Below are 20,796 nucleotides of genomic sequence, written 5' to 3' on the forward strand. Positions count from 1 at the left end.
ACTAACCTAACCCCCTCCTCTCCCCTCCCCCCTCCCCTCCCCCAGAAAATGGCAGGAAGTTAAAATTTTGATGGGAAAAAAGGTCACTTGGGCTGCCACCACTAACCTAAGAAAATGGTGGGAAAAAGGTCACTTGGGCTACCTCCACCAAGCGAAGTCATCTGACTGCCACCTCTTCCTGTGCCGGCCTGCTGGATAGGATGGATGTATGTCCTTATTTTACATGCAATGTTTATTTAAACAATTTGAGGCAGTCACTCCATCCACTGTGCTAACCATGAGGTTCGGAGTCCAACTCACCTAGTACACAGTACTGCCACCAGAGGGTGCTGTCCAAAATGGTGGTCTGGGGAAAAATGGCAGAAATGGACTCAGCCTCTCAGCTGCTTGAGAGAATAAGGCTTGTACTTTATTTATTTTGGAACAATGTATTTAGGGATGGATTTCACGTAGTTCAGTTATTACACTGATACAAGAGACTCATCTGGCATCCTTGGTTTCCCTGTAAATAGTCTACAGACCTGCAAACTCCTCGTAAATAACCGAAATAATGCATGTAAAACGCTCTGTAGACAACCAAACAACTTGTAAATTACCGAAATAATGCATTGCACACCCTACAGACCTGCAAACTACTCGTAAATGACCGAAATAAAGCAGTACACTGATATGCAGACACACAAACTACTTGTAAATTGTCAAAATATTGCACACAAAAGGCTCTGTAAACATCCTCACTGTCGAAATAATGAATACAGAATGAGATTTTCACTCTGCAGCGGAGTGTGCGCTGATATGAAACTTCCTGGCAGATTAAAACTGTGTGCCCGACCGAGAGTGAGTCGTGCTTCGGTAGCTCAGACGGTAGAGCACTTGCCCGCGAAAGGCAAAGGTCCCGAGTTCGAGTCTCGGTCGGGCACACAGTTTTAATCTGCCAGGAAGTTTCATATCAGCGCACACTCCGCTGCAGAGTGAAAATCTCATTCTGGAAACATCCCCAGGCTGTGGCTAAGCCATGTCTCCGCTATATCCTTTCTTTCAGGAGTGCTAGTTCTGCAAGGTTCACAGGAGAGCTTCTGTAAAGTTTGGAAGGTAGGAGACGAGATACTGGCAGAAGTAAAGCTGTGAGTACCGCGCGTGAGTCGTGCTTCGGTAGCTCAGACGGTAGAGCACTTGGCCGCGAAAGGCAAAGGTCCCGAGTTCGAGTCTCGGTCGGGCACACAGTTTTAATCTGCCAGGAAGTTTCATAATGAATACAGTTTATTTAGGGGCGGATTTCATGTAGTTTATTTATTGCAGTAATACAAGGCACTCACCCTGTCGTGTTTGATGTCACAGGAAATAGTCTACAGACCTGCAAACTACATGTAAATCATCGAAATAATGCAGTACACTGATGTGCAAAGACGCAAACAACTCGTCAATTGTCATAACAATGTATGTAAACCACTACACAAACACGCTTGTAACCGCCAACTGTAGAAATAATGCATTGTATAGACCACAGACATGTTCACAAAATAATGCAACTCACAAAAAGCAAATCGTAAATTGTCAAAAGATAATTCATGTGTAACGCTATGTAAACACGCTCATAACGCTTAAACAGCTGAAAGTAATGCAGTGCCACACATGCAACACATGCATATATACAGACATTCAGCAAGCAGAGCAAACGCACTGCAAATGTGGACTATGTGGGGTGGAAGCGACTATATGCAATCGAGTACAGTGCTACGCTGTGCCTCCATATCAGAAAAATAGCGCATTTGTGCTAGGTGTTGCCCGCTGTACTATATTTAAAAGTAATTTTAGAACACGGAAAGAGAAGTGATGTCATGATCACATGGTTAGAACTGACATAAAATCGATAGAATTGCGAAAAAGACGGGAAAATACTTATAAATTGAGGGAATTTAGACCGAAATACGCAGAAATTGAGGAAGTACTTGTGTGTCTTAGGGTTGGCGCAGATTAATTTGTATGTGGGAACAAGTACGCAACAGCAAGAGGAATCTGAGAAAAGGTCAACATGGAAGCGAAGGAAACCCCGGAAACAGTCACTTTTTTCCGTCGCGTCAGCATTCTACTGTGTGTCTATTGAGGTAACAGTGATACATACGAGTTGACTACTGTATTTGACGCTTTTTGGGAAAACAGAAAACCAACTGCCTCTAAGCTTACATGCACCTGTGTTAAAGGATTACAGAGAATGGACAGAGTGATCGACTGAGATGCACCAGTAACGAGGTACGATTTAATGGCAGACTGATGATGCATTCTAGGGAGGGAGATGTTGCTGCAAGTCATTTGACCATTTTTTCCGCTGCTCGGTCAGGATGCATCAGTCGTGTGACAAAGTCTGCGTTCGACTCGTATACAACCACATGTTCTACTTGCGGTAGTTAACAGCAAATCTCTCGGTCATCAGAGGACTTCCGTCTCATGTGTAATGAAACGGGACCATCCTGTTTAGACACATTCCTCCACACAAACGAAGATTTATGCGATGTACTCCATTCCATTGTCACATGTTGGGTATAATATTGTGGCTTCAGTTTCGTAACTAAGATGATTCTAAGTTAGCGAGACAATGCAATCCCTGTGCATGCATCTGCCTGAGAGATGTGCTATTTACAGAATTAGTGGCGACTTGACGTGTAATTTCACATGTCAGATTATGCATTTATGTTACCTTGTAAGAGGTAGTCTCCGTTACTAACGACCATTTTATATAGGACTGATGTGGGCATAGTATAATTTCTGAAACTTGATGTGAAAAGTGGGCGCTATACACCACTGGGAAGCTATATTGTGCTTGAATCACACACAGCCAATGTTTTAAGAAAGTAGTTTTTTTCAAACAAACAAAAAATGGTTCAAATGGCTCTGAGCACTATGCAACTTAACTTCTGAGGTCATCAGTCCCCTAGAACTTAGAACTACTTAAACCTAACTAAGCTAAGGACATCACACACATACATGCCCGAGGCAGGATTCGAATCTGCGACCGTAGCGGTCACGCAGTTCCAGACAGAAGCGCCTAGAACCACACGGCCACTCCGGCCGGCAGTTTTTTTTTTTTTTTCATTTTACAATTTGTTACCATAGTTATCGTAGAGAAACCTACAAGAAGGATGCATGTCATATTCTGGAGATATATTCTATAGATTGGAACATTAACAGCGCTGCATTCCACACGAATGATAGGTCGTAAACTCAAGCGATGTAACTTTATAGCCTGTTTTAGGTGCAGAACTGTGTAACCTTAGGAGTATATGTGTTTATGTTCTCTCTTACTAATACCCTCCTGGTACTAATCCCGACACTAGAAGAATACCTTAAAATTGATAGCGCAGTTGATTTATGTAAAATGCTTTGAACATCCGTCTGGAGCTCCATCATGCATAAAAATCACCTGTTTCTTGTTCTTCTTAACTGTCTGCTATTACATCACAGCACTTTCAAATCTGTTACTATACACCGATAAGGAGTGCTAACCTCCTCGACTTGGGAGCGTATGGAGAAGTCTTGTGCACTTGGATGGGCGAGCACTCAGCAAGCTCGATTCATTCACAAGACGCAGAATGTTTCGGTCTACTTATTGTCAGCTGCAGATTAAATCAGTAATGGTGCTGCAGGGTGGGTTGGTCACAGACAGTGCGAGGGTGTCTTTCAGTCTCAGACTGGATGCTTTCGTACGTGTCATCTGTCAAGAGTCATATCTAGACGTGTCACTCCAACTGCTCACGCGAAACACCATCACAGAGCCTTCACCACCTTGAACAGTCCCTGCTGCCATGCAGGGTCCATGGATTCATGAAGCTGTCTCCATAGCCGTACACGTCTGTCCGCCTGATACAATTTGAAACGAGACTCTTCCGACCAGGCAACATGTTTCCAGTCATCAACAGTCTAATGCCGGCGTTGGCAGTCCCAGGCGAGGGGTAAGGCTTTGTGTCATGCAGTCATCAAGTGTACACGAGTGGACCTTCGGCTCCGAAATCCCATATCGATGTTGTTTCTTTGAATGGTTCGCACATTGACAGTCGTTGATGGACCAGCATTGAAATCTGCAGGAATTTGCGAAAGAGTTGCACTTCTGTCACGTTCAACAATTGTCTTCAGTCGTTGTTGGTCCCATTCTTGCAGGATTTTTATCCGGCCGCTGCGAATTCCGATATTTGATTTTTTTACCATTTTCTTTGGCGCTTCCTGTACATAAGAATCTGAAAAAAGCTTTATGCCGTTCAGTGGAAATTTCGCGGTACTTTTGTCCTCCTACCTTCTCAGCTGACAGCACCTGCACACATTAGGCACCCATTCTCGATAGAGGATTCTTGTGGTATCCATAGGGCCGAGGCAGCACCACACCGAGTTTCGCTGTGGCAGCACCCGATTCAGCGGTTACCAGTTGGAAGCACGGAGCTGAAAAGGGCACGAAGCCCAGCACAAGGGCTGCAGTGTGAAAGTGGCTGACGATTCTGCAGTGTTTTGCCAATGGTCATTCATAGGCCGATGGCCAAGATTGTTTGAAATCGGCAGGCGGGCGCAGGATGGGCCAAAGCGAGCTCACAGCATGGAGCAGAAGCGGCGAGTTCAAATTGAAAAAAATGGTTCAAATGATTCTGAGCACTATGGGACTTAACATCTGAGGTCATCAGTCCCCTAGAACTTAGAACTACTTAAACCTAACTAACCTAACGTCATCACACACAACCATGCCCGAGGCAGGATTCGAACCTGCGACCGTGGCGGTCGCGCGGTTCCAGACTGAAGCGCCAAGAACCGCTTGGCCACTCCGGCCGGCAGTTCAAATTGATGCAGTACCGGAGGCCACTGAGGGCAGTGGCCGACAAGTCGTGAGACGGTGCCTAGGCCTTGTATGTCGTGGTGGTCGCACAACAGTAACCTCAATGTCGCTGGCACAAGAAGCTGAAGTAGTTCACTGTAGAGAGGAGTGGACTGAGGGTTAGCTGGAGAACACATCATGTGGAGTCAGTGTGCCACGGAACCGACAAGGCACTGAAGTATCAGCTGTGTGCTGCAATGGCCAGTGCTGGGCATGGTCGGACATAGCGCGGACATTTTTGAACTCTGGTGCGGACGGTGTCTTCTTTCCAGTGTCCACAAGAATATGGTATTTGATAGAGAGGGAGGAACAATTGTGGAGAGTTCCAATTACGACGATATAGAGCACGAAGCCCCGTGTACGTTTTTGTGTGCCGTAATTGCTGTCGGCGGCCATTGGTGGTTGCCAGAGTTTTGAGCAACCAAACTACAGTACGTCAGCGTATGGCGAGATTTGTAAAGCCGGCCAAGTATTATTTGTTATTATGAAGGAGAGTGACGAGACTATGAGGAATTAGACTGTGCCATACCTTTTCTCCTTGCTGTTATTTTATTTTGATGCCTTCTTGAAAAGTCATCTGCAGACTGACGCAATATTATTTTATCTGTATAATGTATGCCTGTAACTGATTACAAGTTGTTTTAATGTATATTATTGTTGCCCACTTCTGAGATAAGATTATTTTATTATTATGGGGCGAATAGGTGTTTTTTTTCCCTTATGGAAATTGTTATCTGATGTTATTTATAGAAAATGACTTATCGCAAGGTTTTACTCTAATCGTATGCGCCCTGGTACTGTAAATTATTGCTTAACGAAACTAAGACTGACTAGAAGTCCACTCTTGCACAATCACAAGCCAAAACTGCACACCCATCGAAGTTCTGCATCACCAACAGAACTAAAATATGAAACAGTAAACAGAAAAGTTAGGTAAAAAGTGAGGATATGTGCAAACATTAAACTTTATAAACTTGTTGGTATACAGTCAGTGCCGGCCAGAGTGGCCGAGCGGTTCTAGGCACTACAGCCCGGAACCGCGCGACCGCTACGGTAGCAGGTTCGGATCCTGCCTCAAGCATGGATATGTGTGATGTTCTTAGTTTAGTTAGGTTTACGTAGTTCTACGTTCTAGGGGACTGATGACCTCAGAAGTTAAGTCCCATAGTGCTCGGAGCCATTTGAACCATTATACGGTCAGTGTCGGAATAGATGGGAGAAATAAGATAAATTATCACAGTATACGGAGTGAGCTAGCTGCCCCTACCGATATCGTTTTATGCACCCGCAATGTTGCAACTGGCCTCCAAAAAACACACGCGAGGTTTTCGTATTCTCTCACTCGCTACATGCAGACTAGTATTCCTACAGAAAAGGTTAATTGGGACTTTTTGTAGCAAATTAAATATAGTTGATTTTTGAACTGGGACACTTTCCGCTAGAGGTCGTAGTTTTCGTGTTATTCACGAAAAACGTATTAAAGTGACCTTCACACACAACACCACACTCAGCTCCCACCGAGCTGAATTTCTAGTGTACTGCTTATGGCACTCCCTCCTACCACTGTAAAAATATTTGCGACTGCAGGAATTATTTCCCAAATTTGATCTTTTTTGGTACACATTGACTAGACTTACTACGCCACAGGCTTAGTCTACATCTACATACATAATCCGCAATCCACCGTACGGTGCGTGGCGGAGGGTACCTCGTACCACAACTAGCATCTTCTCTCCCTGTTCCACTCCCAAACAGCACGAGGGAAAAATGACTGCCTATACGCCTCTGTACAAGCCCTAATCTCTCTTATCTTATCTTTGTGGTCTTTCCACGAACTGTAAGTTGGCGGCAGTAAAATTGTACTGTAGTCAGACTCAATTGCTGGTTCTCTAAATTTCCTCAGTAGCGATTCACGAAAATAACGCCTCCTTTCCTCTAGAGACTCCCACCCGAGTTCCTAGTCTGGAACCGCGCGGCCGCTACGGTCGCAGGTTCGAATCCTGCCTCGGGCATGGATGTGTGTGATGTCCTTAGGTTAGTTAGGTTTAAGTAGTTCTAAGTTCTAGGGGACTGATGACCTTAGAAGTTAAGTCCCATAGTGCTCAGAGCCATTTGAACCATTTTGAACCGAGTTCCTGAAGCATTTCCGTAGCACTCGCGCGATGATCAAACCTACCAGTAACAAATCTAGCAGCCCGCCCCTGAATTGCTTCTATGTCCTCCCTCAATCCGACCGGATAGGGATCCCAAACGCTCGAGCAGTATTCAAGAATAGGTCGTATTGGTGTTTTATAAGCGGTCTCCTTTACAGATGAACCACATCTTTCCAAAATTCTACCAATGAACCGGACTATCCGCCTTCTCCACAACTGCCATTGCATGCTTGTCCCACTTCATATCGCTCTGCAATGTTACGCCCAAATATTTAATCAACGTGACTGTGTCAAGCGCTACACTACTAATGGAGTATTCAAACATTATAGGATTCTTTTTCCTATTCATCTGCATTAATTTACATTTATCTATATTTAGATTTAGCTTCCATTCTTTACACCAATCATAAATCCTGTACAAGTCATCTTGTATCCTCCTACAGTCACTCAACGGCGACACCTTCCCGTACACCACAGCATCATCAGCAAACAGCCGCACATTGCTATCCACCCTATCCAAAAGATCTTTTATGTAGATAGAAAACAACAGCGGACCTACCACGCAATCTCGGGCACTCCAGATGATACCCTCACCTCCGATGAACACTCACCATCGAGGACAACGTACTGGGTTCTATTACTTAAGAAGTCTTCGAGCCACTCACATACTTGGGAAACAATCCCATATGCTCGTACCGTGGTTAGGAGTCTGCAGTGGGGCACCGAGTCAAACGCTTTCCGGAAGTCAAGGAATATGGCATCCGTCTGTTACCCTTCATCCATGGTTCGTAAGATATCATGTGAAAAATGGGCGAGTTGCGTTTCGCAGGAGCGATGCTTTCTAAAGCCGTGCTGATGCATGGACAGCAACTTCTCTGTCTCAAGGAAATTCATTATATTCGAACTGAGAATATGTTCGAGAATCCTGCAACAAACCGATGTTAAGGATATTGGTCTGTAATTTTGAGGATCCGTCCCTTCTTTTATACAGGCGTCACCTGCGCTTTTTTCCAGTCGCTCGGGACTTTACGTTGGGCAAGACATTCGCGATAAATGCAAGCTAAGTAAGGAGCCAATGCAGTAGAGTACTCTCTGTAAAACCGAATAGTCAAGCACTTAACAATTGTTAAAATAACGTTTGTATAAATTTTACCAAACAGTTTCGTAAATTTTAGTTGGATAAAATAAACAGTTAAATTGTTGCATTCGTCAGGCCTTCTCATCTTATTGTCTTAGCAACGATAAAGTTTGAATTGAATTGTCAACTAATTTTGTTTTAGCATGACATTTACAAAAGTCGATTTCTTTCGTTACCATCGCGGGTACGTTGAAATTAATAATGTTAATGAAATAGCCAACTGCGCTGGTGACATAATAGCCCAACAATACAGCCTGAAATAGGTCGAATATCGGGAACAGTTCGTGAACTCGGAAATTTTTGTACAGTGGTACGAGAGAGTGCCACGAACAACGTACTAGAAATCCTGACTGGTGAGGGATGAGCGTGGGGATGGAGGCACGTTTGAAGGTCACTTTTTCATCTTCTTTTTTAATTACTCGATAACTGTGGTCTCCTGCGAAAACATATCTCACGAGGAGAACGCGCCAAATGCCATAACTCGATTTCCTGAAAACTTCGCTCAGCTCAAGAGGGGCCGAAATAAAGCGAACACGTGCGTCAGCTTATCTGTAGATACTCATCCGTTCCATTGAAAACGACGGTTAAAGTTTCCGAGTTATGTATGTGCCTTTTAGCGGACGGTAAGTTCGGCTGAAGTGGTGGTACTGTTACAAGCGTCTCGGCTTAAGGGTTTTGCACGCTGTGTTCGAAACCCGATTATTGTTTTTATTTTATTTGTTTTTATCTAAAAATCTTCTTAGAAGAGGACTACATGAATGTTTTCCAATTTATGTTGATATAACATTGTCCTTATTCGTCTACAAATTGTGTTTCTGGAGAACGAATAAAAAAATAAATAAAAAATGAGAAAATTATTTGAAATTGTTTCCTTTGAAATACCTTAATCAATTTCAAGCCCCAGTCTTCAGAAAAAATTATCTGTTTTGCGTGATTTTCCGTGAAATAATTGTCAACGCGTAAATCCTTCAGCAGTTTAACAACGTTTCTTTCCCAAGTGATATTCAGTGGGAATAAATGTCACTGTGGAAAACTGTCATGGCACAATGCTCGTGGTGTTGGGAATTTATATGTTTCGAATGTTCCTGCGATCGTTATTATCCAGTGGAATGTACCAAATCTTCCTGAAGAATAAACATAAGAGTGAAATGTAATAATTAATATAAGAAATGGTTCAAATGGCTCTGAGCACTATGGGACTTTTGAGGTCATCAGTCCCCTAGAACTTAGAACTAATTAAACCTGACTAACTTAAGGACATTACACACATCCACGCCCGAGGCAGGATTAGAACCTGCGACCGTAGCGGTCGCGCGGTTCCAGACTAAAGCGCCTAGAACCGCTAATATAAGAACTGGTATAAGATTTAATATAAGAGTATGAGAACGAAAAACGATTGTAATCCCTGAAAATACCATTCACACATTTATTATATAAAAAAATTATTACACTTATTGTGAAACCCAATACTAACTTTACAGTTAATATAACGACATTGCATTCCTATGACATGAAACAATTATTTATTAACCTTCTACGAATACAGTTATATAAACGAAATTAAATTACATTAAAAAATATTGGTTTTGAATATGGGGCTGAAAACTGTAAAGCTACGGCGCTACCCACGGTGCCACCACTTTTGGGATCAACTTTCAGCCTGCTAAAAGGCGCATAAATTATAGCGAAGACTTCAACCGCCGTTTTCTCACAAACGGTCAAGTATCTACGGATAAGCCAAGACATGTTTTCGCTTATTACCGTTCCAGTGCACGAAGATACTGGGAAAATGAGCGATGGCACTTACTGTGTTCTCCTCGTCAATACAAAATTTAAGTAATTAAATTTCTCACCAAAAGGACTTTTTGATTTTTTTCTGTAGGACTTATAGTTTGTGTGCAGCGAGAGAGTGAATACGAAAATCCCACGCGTGCTTGTAGAGGTCGAGACATACCATTGCGCGCTGCATGAAACGACATCGGTAGGGACAGCTGAATCACGCTGTATAAAGGCACAATACTAACACGAATTCTTTACAGACGAATGGAAAAACTGGCAGAAGCCGACCTCGGGGAAGATCAGTTGGGATTCCGTAGAAATGTTGGAACACTTGAGGCAATACTGATCCTACGACTTCTCTTAGAAAATAGATTAAGGAAAGGCAAACCTACGTTTCTAGCATTTGTAGACTTAGAGAAACCTTTTGACAATGTTGACAGGAATACTCTCTTTCAAATTCTGAAGGTGTCAGTGGTAAAATACAGGGACCGAAAGGCTATTTACAATTTGTACAGAAACCAGATGGCAGTTATAAGAGTCGAGGGGCATGAAAGGGATGCAGTGGTTGGGAAGGGAGTGAGACAGGGTTGTAGCCTATCCCCGATATTATTCAATCTGTATATTGAACAAGCAGTAAAGGAAAAAAAAATGGTTCAAATGGCTCTGAGCACTATGGGACTTAACATCTATGGTCATCAGTCCCGTAGAACTTAGAACTACTTAAACCTAACTAACCTAAGGACAACACACAACACCCAGCCATCACGAGGCAGAGAAAATCCCTGACCCCGCCGGGAATCGAACCCGGGAACCCGGGTGTGGGAAGCGAGAACGCTGCCGCACGACCACGAGATGCGGGCAGTAAAGGAAACAATAGGAAAATTCGGAGTAGGAATTAAAATCCATGGAGAAGAAATAAAAACTTTTATGTTCGCGGATGACATTGTAATTCTGTCAGAGACAGCAAAGGTCCCGGAAGAACAGCTGAACGTAATGGACAGTGTCTTGAAAGGAGGATATAAGATGAACGTCAACAAAAGCAAAACTAGGGTAATGGAATGTAGTCGAATTAAATCGGGTAATGCCGAGGGTATTAGACAAGGAAATGAGACGCTTAAAGTAGTAAAGGAGTTTTGCTATTTGGGGAGCAAAATACTGCTCACGGTCGAAGTAGAGAGGATAAAAAATGTAGACTGACAATGGCCAGGAAAGCGTTTCTGAAGAAGAGAAATTTGTTAACATCGAGTATAGATTTAAGTGTCAGAAAGTCATTTCTGAAAGTGTTTGTGTGGAGTGTAGCCATGTAAGGAAGTGAAACGTGGACAACAAACAGTTTGGACGAGAAGAGAATAGAAGCTTTAGAAATGTGGTGCTACTGAAGAATGCTGAAGAAAAGATGCGTAGATCACATAACTAATGAGGAGGTATTGAATAGAATTAAGGAGAAGAGAAATTTGTGTCACACCTTGACTAGAAGAAGGGATCGGTTAGTAGGACATGTTCTGAGGCATCAAGGGATCACCAATTTAGTACTGGAGCGCAGCGTGGAGGGTAAAAATCGTAGAGGGAGACAAAGAGATGAATACACTAAGCAGATTCAGAAGGATGTAGGTTGCAGTAGGTATTGGGAGATGAAGCTTGCACAGGATAGTATAGCATGCTGTGCTGCATCAAAACAGTCTCTGAACTAAAGACCACAACAACAACAACAACAACAAGCGCAATGCTTGCCACTTTATGGAACTTAAAGGAACAGTCAAAAGACATAATTTCGTGAAGGAGACTAAATTTTTAATCAACGCTGAAGCTACGAGTTGTAATAGAGCAAGGTTCTTTTAATTTGTGTCTCCTTCACTATCTATATATATGTTGCATATTAGATTCCGAAGTATACGTATGTCACTGTTAAGAAGGTGAAAACATCATGGTAAAAAGTTGCTAATTTAGAAATTTGTATCACGCTTTCTTCGTATGTCTATCATACATATGTAAATGTAAGAGACTACAGTAAAAAATGCCAGTACGATACTTATCGATAACGGTTATGTTATGCGTTCGTAATGAAAGCAATTGGAACACACAAAGTGCAGAAAGGGGGAAGTACTGACTGTGCCACTCTGGGTTAGCCGCGTTTTTGCTAATCCGGCGCCACATACCGGAGAGGCAGGCGCAGCCGATGTGGGAGTGTCCAGTGATGTATGCGACAGCGGCGCTGGTACCGTACTGCGCTCGGTGAACGCTCGCCCAATATGTTTTCCCCGGCGCTGTAATTCGAGCGCTTTTCGCGCGCTCGGTTACTCTGCTTCTCTCGCCGATGTGGGATTAGACCGAAGGTGATGGATGTATAACATACGCGCTGCTGCATATGGATGAGTCCCACTTTGCGTACGTACTTCGTATGATTTATGGACTTACCCATACATGGTCCACGATTCGTAATTTCTTCCTCATTTCCATCTCAACGGTCTTGGCATGTGTCGCTTAGACCACCAATAGAGCCACTGCGGCACAGAATAAATGGAAACCGTCCGGAACGAGTTATGCTACAGGAGGGGCTAGCGAAACTGGAAGTTAGAACTGACACCTGTGCAGATCCCTGTGCAGTTTACTTCGCGATGGAAGTAGACCCGAAAAGTGAGAAGTAAAATATATTTTGCTAAGGAATATAGTACATTACCTGTCGGAAATCGTTAAATATCTGCTGTCGTTCTCACTTGTGTGTAGTATTATGTTAATAGTTATTACTTTAGATCCAGCTATCACAACTGAATAAAACAAATTTTTCTTGCCATGTGCGTTTCGTCTTTATTATCTGCAAGGAGTCTTCTGTGGCCTGGAATACATTCATATTTACTTAAACTATTTAGCACTACATTTTGGAAATAATGTCTTGTGGAATTTTAAAACACGGGACAAAGAACACAGTAGGCGTTGGAAATATGAAACAAATCGTTCCACATCTGCACAACACTTAAAACACCATAACTATCGTCCTACAAGCATAGAACAAGACATGAAAATCATTAGGACAAACAACCAAAACAATGCCTTATGCCAGTGCAGGAGAACTATCGCATCCAGAAAGCTATAGCAAAGAACAAACAGACCCAACTCTCAGCTACACTTAACAAAATAAATGAAAGAGTACCATCCAGAACAGTGCTTTATGTAAACAAAAGTTCATTCCCTAGTGCTGTCGAAACTACATGTGGTCTGACAGAAAGAAGAAGAATGGTACAGCAGGAAATGAATGCATGTAGATCAACGTCTACGAAGTTTGTAAGCACAAATTTACACCATCACTACATCGTAGATGAGCAGAAAGGGCCACAGCTGTTTGCAACCTCAGCACAGCATGTCTAAAATGTAAAGGAAAATAGTTTAATCATAAATACGAATATATTCCAGCCCAGTGAAGATGCATTGCAAATAATGAAGGCGAACGCATATGGCAAGGAAAAAAATTATTCATTTGAGACACACAGGTCTAAAATATCAATTACAGGGTGTTAAAAGACTCGCACTCGTTCAACACGTTTTTCAGTCGCTCTGTGTCATTCCATGCTCTTCCCATTGCGCACAGATATACAAAAAGAACAGTTTGAGTTGCTCTTTCATTTGGTTTCTCTCTCGAGAGAGAAAATCTTGCTTACCAAGTACAGAACATTTTAGACCTTTAGGTTTGCACTGATCGTACTCAGTTGTGTTCACTGACTCCTGACCCAACGTGAAAATTATGTTGATACAGTCACGTGTTCTGTAACATATATTCTGACATCTGAAAAATCGCGTGCAGTTCCGCGTGAAGACCTTTCAGGTGAAAGAGTACTTTTTTTGCAGTGGCTCTAAAGACAAGATCGGATCAATAGAAGCTTGCACTGAGGCAAGTAATCAATCATTTATAAGCTCTGTCTGAGAATTACGCAGTAAACAAACAGAGTACATAGCAAAATGTACTGTATAATACGCGACGTAGCAGTGAGTGCATGATATTCCTTAAAGTATTAATTTCCTGTCCCACTTGTTCACTTAGCCTTTATTTACTTGTAACCTCATATTTCGCGCTGAATCTGCTAAATGAATATCATTACCTTACTGTCCTAGGACACATGGAGCAAACCTGAGATAAAAACAGCTTATCAGTACTCAACCCTAGAGCACTTACAAGCAGCTTCGAAGACCACCTCGGAAACTAGGCCAGATAGATCAACCAATAAAAGAAGACATTCAGCATTAGTCAACAATGCACACGGTGAAAGTTGCATTGGCACTAGAATGAATGTGGGCACTAGAATGAATTTTGGCCCTAGGTCCAGGATGACCAGCATTACGCACTGTCGGACCCAAGTTAACGCAGTTCCTCTACCATGTTGCACGATACTCAGAACACTTATACTAGAGTACGGGTGTTGCCGAGTATGCTGCCACAACGTTTGACGAATCACTGAGGACAATTGCACCTCGTCTTTTAAGTGCATTTACACTGCCATTTTCACTCATTACTCTCTTATGGGGAAGTGGCGGGTGGGAATGTGCAGTTTAGGGACTTCTCAAGGGATAAACCTCATGCAGTCATTCTACAAGCTTTTTCGTGTCTCAGGAGGTCTCTAAGATACCAGTGACTTACACAATCCTTGGCTCGACACCTCTATTGACAGCTCCAGCGTGCACCCTAAATTACATCTACATCTACATCTACATGGTTACTCTGAAATTCACACTTAAGTATCTGGTAGACGGTTCACGAACCATTTTCATACTACTTCTCTACCATTCCACTCTCGAATGGCACGTGGGAAAAACGAACACCTAAATCTTTCCGTTCGAGCTCAGATTTCTCTTATTTCTTTATGATAATCATTTCTCCCTACGTAGGTGGATGTCAACAAAATACTTTCGCATTCGGAAGAGAAAGTTGGTGACTGAAATTTCGTAAACAGATCTCGACGAAAGAAAACCGCCTTTGTTCCAGTGACTGCCACTTCAACTCGCGTATCATATCAGTCACACTCTCACCCCTACTGCGTGATAACACGAAACAAGCTGCCCTTCTTTGCACTTTTTAGATATCCTCCGTCAATCCTACCTGGTAAGGATCCCACACCGCGCAGCAACATTCCAGCAGAGGACGGACAAGTGTAATGTAGGCTGTCTCTTCAGTGGGTTTGTCGCAGATTCTAAGTGCCCTGCCAACAAAGCGCAGTCTTTCTTTCGCCTTCCCCACAATATCATATCTATGTGGTCTTTCCAATTTAAGTTGTTCGTAATCGTAACTGAAAGGTATTTAGTCTAATTGACAGCCCTTAGATTTGTGCGATTTATCGTATACCCTAAATTTCTCGGATTTCTTTTAGTACCCATGTGGATGACCTCGCACTTTTATTTGTTTAGTGTCAATTGCCACTTTTCGAACCATACAGAAATTCTCTCTAGATCATTTTGTAATTGGAATAGATCGTCTAATGATTTTATTACACGGTAAACTACAGCGTCATGTGCAAACGATCTAAAGGGGGCTGCTCAGATTATCACCTAGATCTTTTATGTAAATCAGGAACAGCAGAGGACCTATGACGCTACCTTGCGGAACGCCAGATATCACTTCTGTTCTAATCGTTGATTTACCATCTATCACTACGAACTGTGACCTCTCTGAGAGGAAATCACGAATCCAGTCACACAACTGAGACGATACTCCATATGCACGCAATTTGATTAACAGTCGCTTGTGAGGATCGGTATCAAAAGCCTTCTGGGGAATATGGAATCGACCTGAGATCCCTTGTCGACAGCACTCATTACTTCATGGGAATAAAGAGCTAGCTGTGTTGCACAAGAACGATATTTTCTGAATTCATGTTGGTTATGTATCAATAAGTCATTTTATTCAAGGTTATTCATAATGTTGGAGTACAGAATATGCTCCAAAATCCTACTGCAAATTGAGGTCAGTGACATGGGTCTGTAATTCAATGGATTACTCCTATTCCCTTTCTTGAATATTGGTGTGACCTGTGCTACTTTCCAGTCTTTAGGAACAGACCTTCCGTCAAGTGAGCAGTTGTATATGATTGCTAAGGAAGGCACCATTGTGTCTGCATACTCTGAAAGGAACCTGATTGGTATACCATCTGGACCGGAAGGCTCGCCTTTATTAAGTGACTTGAGCTGTTCCGCAACATCTAAGATATCTACTTTTATGTAATTCATGCTAACAGCTATTCTGGTTTCGAATTCTAGAATATTTACTTACACGGAAATGGAAGTCTCAGATAGAAGTACATGCGACGTCCCGCGGGTCTTGGCCTCGAAGAAACTGCATCGAAGTTTCTTCTCGCCTTGTATGGAAGCTAATGCAAAGAGAAGTGCAGCGCACCCAGACGATAGGCAGAGGAACACCGACAGTTTATTGCAGCCCAGAACGGAATGACGCGTGACGTGACTGCAAGTATTCGTCATACGGCTGCCCGCTTATGGCGAACATCTGCAGGCGGCTTCCTGTGTTGCACATGGACTTCGGATGGCGTCACTGCGGGCCTGCGGGCAAATTACAGTGACTACAAGATTAGTGGAACTCTAGTCCTGGATGGATTCCTAAACCGTGGTCTGCGGGAACGTCAAAGAATTTTGTGGTATGCATCACACTTTTTGAAAGACAACGTAAATTGTATGGAATATCTTAACTTTCATTTCATCTGTTGTGAAACATACTTCCATCACAACTGCTGTGCTGAGGCTCTGGTGTTGTGATTTGCTTAAATTTCTGTTTCGATGCATCAAGAGAGACGTGTAATTGAATTTCTACAAAATGAGACACCCAAAATTAGGCAAATAATATTACGTTCATATGTCCCAGTATCTTTAAGTTACGTAACTTCAATAACAATAAATCTTTCGTGAGGATGGAATGTTGTAAAATTTTTGTAATTGTTAAGGTGACCTCGCACAGCGATCATCATACCTCAGTCTCCAGATAGTAAATAAAGAGAGATAACGCTTGATAATGGGGCTTATATAGTGGGCACAATTAAAACGAGATAGATTAAAAATATAATTACACTGTTTAATATTTCAAAAATAATCGCCATAACTCTTAACACATTTATCTAACTTCATGTTTTCACGGTACATGTCTTAAAGAATAACTGTTGATTCTGTCGGTAAAGCCGGCCGGAGTGACCGAGCAGTTCAGGCGCTACAGTCTGGAACCGCACGACTGCTACGGTCGCAGGTTTGAATCCTGCCTCGGGCATGGATGTGTGTGATGTCCTTAGGCTAGTTAGGTTTAAATAGTTCTAAGTTCTAGGAAACTGATGACCTCAGAATTTAATTCCCATAGTGCACAGAGCCATTTGAACCATTTGTTGGTAATCTTTGTTGCGCTTTTCAGTTTTTTAAGGTGATCGCTCTTATTAAATATTGGTTGTTGTGGTCATCTGTCCCGAGACTGGTTTGATGCAGCTCTCCATGCTACTCTATCCTGTGCAAGCTTCTTCATCTCCCAGTACCTACTGCAACCTACATCGTTCTGAATCTGCTTGGTGTATTCATCTCTTGGTCTCCCTCTACGATTTTTACCCTCCACGTTGTCCTCCAATGCTAAATTGGTGATCCCTTGATGCCTCAGAACATGTCCTACCAATCGATCCCTTCTTCTAGTCAAGTTGTGCCACAAATTTCTCTTCTCCCCAATCCTATTCAATACCTCCTCATTAGTTATGTGATCTACCCATCTAATCTTCAGCATTCTTCTGTAGCACCACATTTAGAAAGCTTCTATTCTCTTCTTGTCCAAACTATTTATCGTCCATGTTTCACTTCCATACATGGCTACACTCCATACAAATACTTTCAGAAATGACTTCCTGACACTTAAATCTATACTCGATGTTAACAAATTTCTCTTCTTCAGATACGCTTTCCTTGCCATTGCCAGTCTACATTTTATATCCTCTCTACTTCGACCATCATCAGTTATTTTGCTCCCCAAATAGCAAAACTCATTTACTACTTTAAGCGTCTCATTTCCTAGTCTAATACCCTCGGCATCACCCGATCTAATTCGACTACATTCCATTATCCTCGTTTTGCATTTGTTGATGTTCATCTTATATCCTCCTTTCAAGACACTGTCCATTTCGTTCAACTGCTCTTCCAGGTCCTTTGCCGTCTCTGACAGAATTACAATGTCATCGGCGAACCTCAAAGTTTTTATATCTTCTCCATGGATACTAATTCCTACTACGAATTTTGCATTTGTTTCCTTTACTGCTTGCTCAATATAGAGATTGAATAACATTGGGGATAGGTTACAACCCTGTCTCACTCCCTTCCCAACCACTGCTTCCCTTTCATGCCCCTCGACTCTTATAACTGTCATCTGGTTTCTGTACAAATTGTAAATAGCCTTTCGTTCCCTGTATTTTACCCCTGACACCTACAGAATCTGAAAGAGAGTATTGCAGTCAACATTGTCAAAAGCTTTCTCTAAGTCTACAAATGCTAGATACGCAGGTTTGCCTTTCCTTAATCTAGCTTCCAAGATAAGTCGTAGGATCAGTATTGCCTCACGTGTTACAACGTTTCTACGGAATCCAAACTGATCTTCCCCGAGGTCAGCTTCTACTAGTTTTTCCATTCGTCTGTAAAGAATTCGCAGTAGTATTTTGCAGCTGTGACTTATTAAACTGATAGTTCGGTAATTTTCACATCTGTCAACACCTGCTTTCTTTGGGATTGCAATTATTATATTCTTCTTGAAGTCTGTGGGAATGTCGCCTGTCTCATACATCTTGCTCACCAGATGGTAGAGTTTTGTCAGGACTGGCTCTCCCAAGGCTGTCAGTAGTTCTAATGGAATGTTATCTACTCCCGGGGCCTTGTTTCGACTCAGGTCTTTCAGTGCTCTGTCAAACTCTTCACGCAGTATCATATCTCCCATTTCATCTTCATCCTCTTCCATTTCCATAATATTGTCCTCAAATACATCGCCCTTGTATAGACCCTCTATATACTCCTTCCACCTTTCTGCTTTCCCTTCTTTGCTTAGAACTGGGTTTCCATCTGAGCTCTTGGTATTCATACAAGTGGTTCTCTATTCTCCAAAGGAGTCTTTAATTTTCCTGTAGGCAGTATCTATCTTACCCCTAGTGAGATAAGCCTCTACATCCTTACATTTGTCCTCTAGCCATCCTTGTTTAGCCATTTTGCACTTCCTGTCGATCTCATTTTTGAGACGTTTGTATTCCTTTTTGCCTGCTTCATTTACTGCATTTTTATATTTTCTCCTTTCACCAACTAAATTCAATATTCTGTTACCCAAGGATTTCTACTAGCCCTCGTCTTTTTACCTACTTGATCCTCTGATGCCTTCACTATTTTATCTCTCAAAGCTACCCATTCTTCTTCTACTGTACTTCTTTCCCCCATTCTTGTCAATTGTTCCCTAATGCTCTCCCTGAAACTCTGTACAACCTCTGGTTTAGCCAGTTTATCCAGGTCCCATCTTCTTAAATTCCCACCTTTTTGCAGTTTCTTCAGTTTTAATCTACATTTCACAACCAATAGATTGTGGTCAGAGTCCACATCTGCCCCTGGAAATGTCTTACAATTTAAAACCTGGTTCCTAAATCTCTGTCTTACCATTATATAATCTATCTGAAACCTGTCAGTATCTCCAGGCTTCTTCCATGTATACAACCTCCTTTTATGATTCTTGAACCAAGTGTTAGCTATGATTAAGTTGTGCTCTGTGCAAAATTCTACAAGGCGGCTTCCTCTTTCATTTCTTAGCCCCAATCCATATTCACCTACTACGTTTCCTTCTCTCCATTTTCCTACTACCGAATTCCAATCACCCATGACTATTAAATTTTCGTCTCCCTTCACTATCTGAATAATTTCTTTTATTTCATCTTACATTTCTTCAATTTCTTCGTCATCTGCAGAGCTACTTGGCATATAAACTTGTACTACTGTAGTAAGCGTGGGCTTCGTGTCTATCTTGGCCACAATAATGCTTCACTATGCTGTTTGTAGTAACTTACCCGCATTCCTATTTTTCATTCGTTATTAAATCTACTCCTGCATTACCCCTATTTGACTTTGTATTTATAACCCTGTATTCACCTGACCAAAAGTCTTCTTCCTCCTGCCACCGAACTTTACTAATTCCCACTATATCTAACTTTAACCTATCCATTTCCCTTTTTAAATTTTCTAACCTACCTGCCCGATTAAGGAATCTGACATTCCACGCTCCGATCCGTAGAACGCCAGTTTTCTTTCGCCTGATAACGACGTCCTCTTGAGTAGTCCCCGCCCGGAGATCCGAATGGGGGACTATTTTACCTCCGGAATATTTTACCCATGAGGACGCCATCATCATTGGATAAAATAAAATTATGAAAAAATAGTGTGTGTAAATTTCTCGCTGCCTTCCACTAGTGAAGTGAGTTATTTTGAGGTTGCTCACATGTTGTCTGAGTGAGTTTGAGCTCATCAAACTAGAGCATAATTTCTGTACATTATGTTGTTCTGGATATACCAAGCATGTAATAGTCATATTAAAGGAAACATCGTTGGCCGGCCGGTGTGGCCGAGCGGTTCTAGGCGCTACAGTCTGGAACCGCGCGACCGCTACGGTTGCAGGTTCGAATCCTGCCTCGGGCATGGATGTGTGTGATGTCCTTAGGTTAGTAAGGTTTAAGTAGTTCTAAGTTCTAGGGGACTTATGACCACAGCAGTTGAGTCCCATAGTGCTCAGAGCCATTTGCACCATTTTTGAAACATCGTTATACTGTGTCGGGTCATAATACAAAAAATGAGGAGTTTATTGTTAAAGTTAGAAGAAGTGTGTATTGTGCATTGTTGTT

Source organism: Schistocerca nitens, chromosome 7, assembly GCF_023898315.1.
Source record: "Schistocerca nitens isolate TAMUIC-IGC-003100 chromosome 7, iqSchNite1.1, whole genome shotgun sequence".
NCBI lineage: Eukaryota > Metazoa > Arthropoda > Insecta > Orthoptera > Acrididae > Schistocerca > Schistocerca nitens.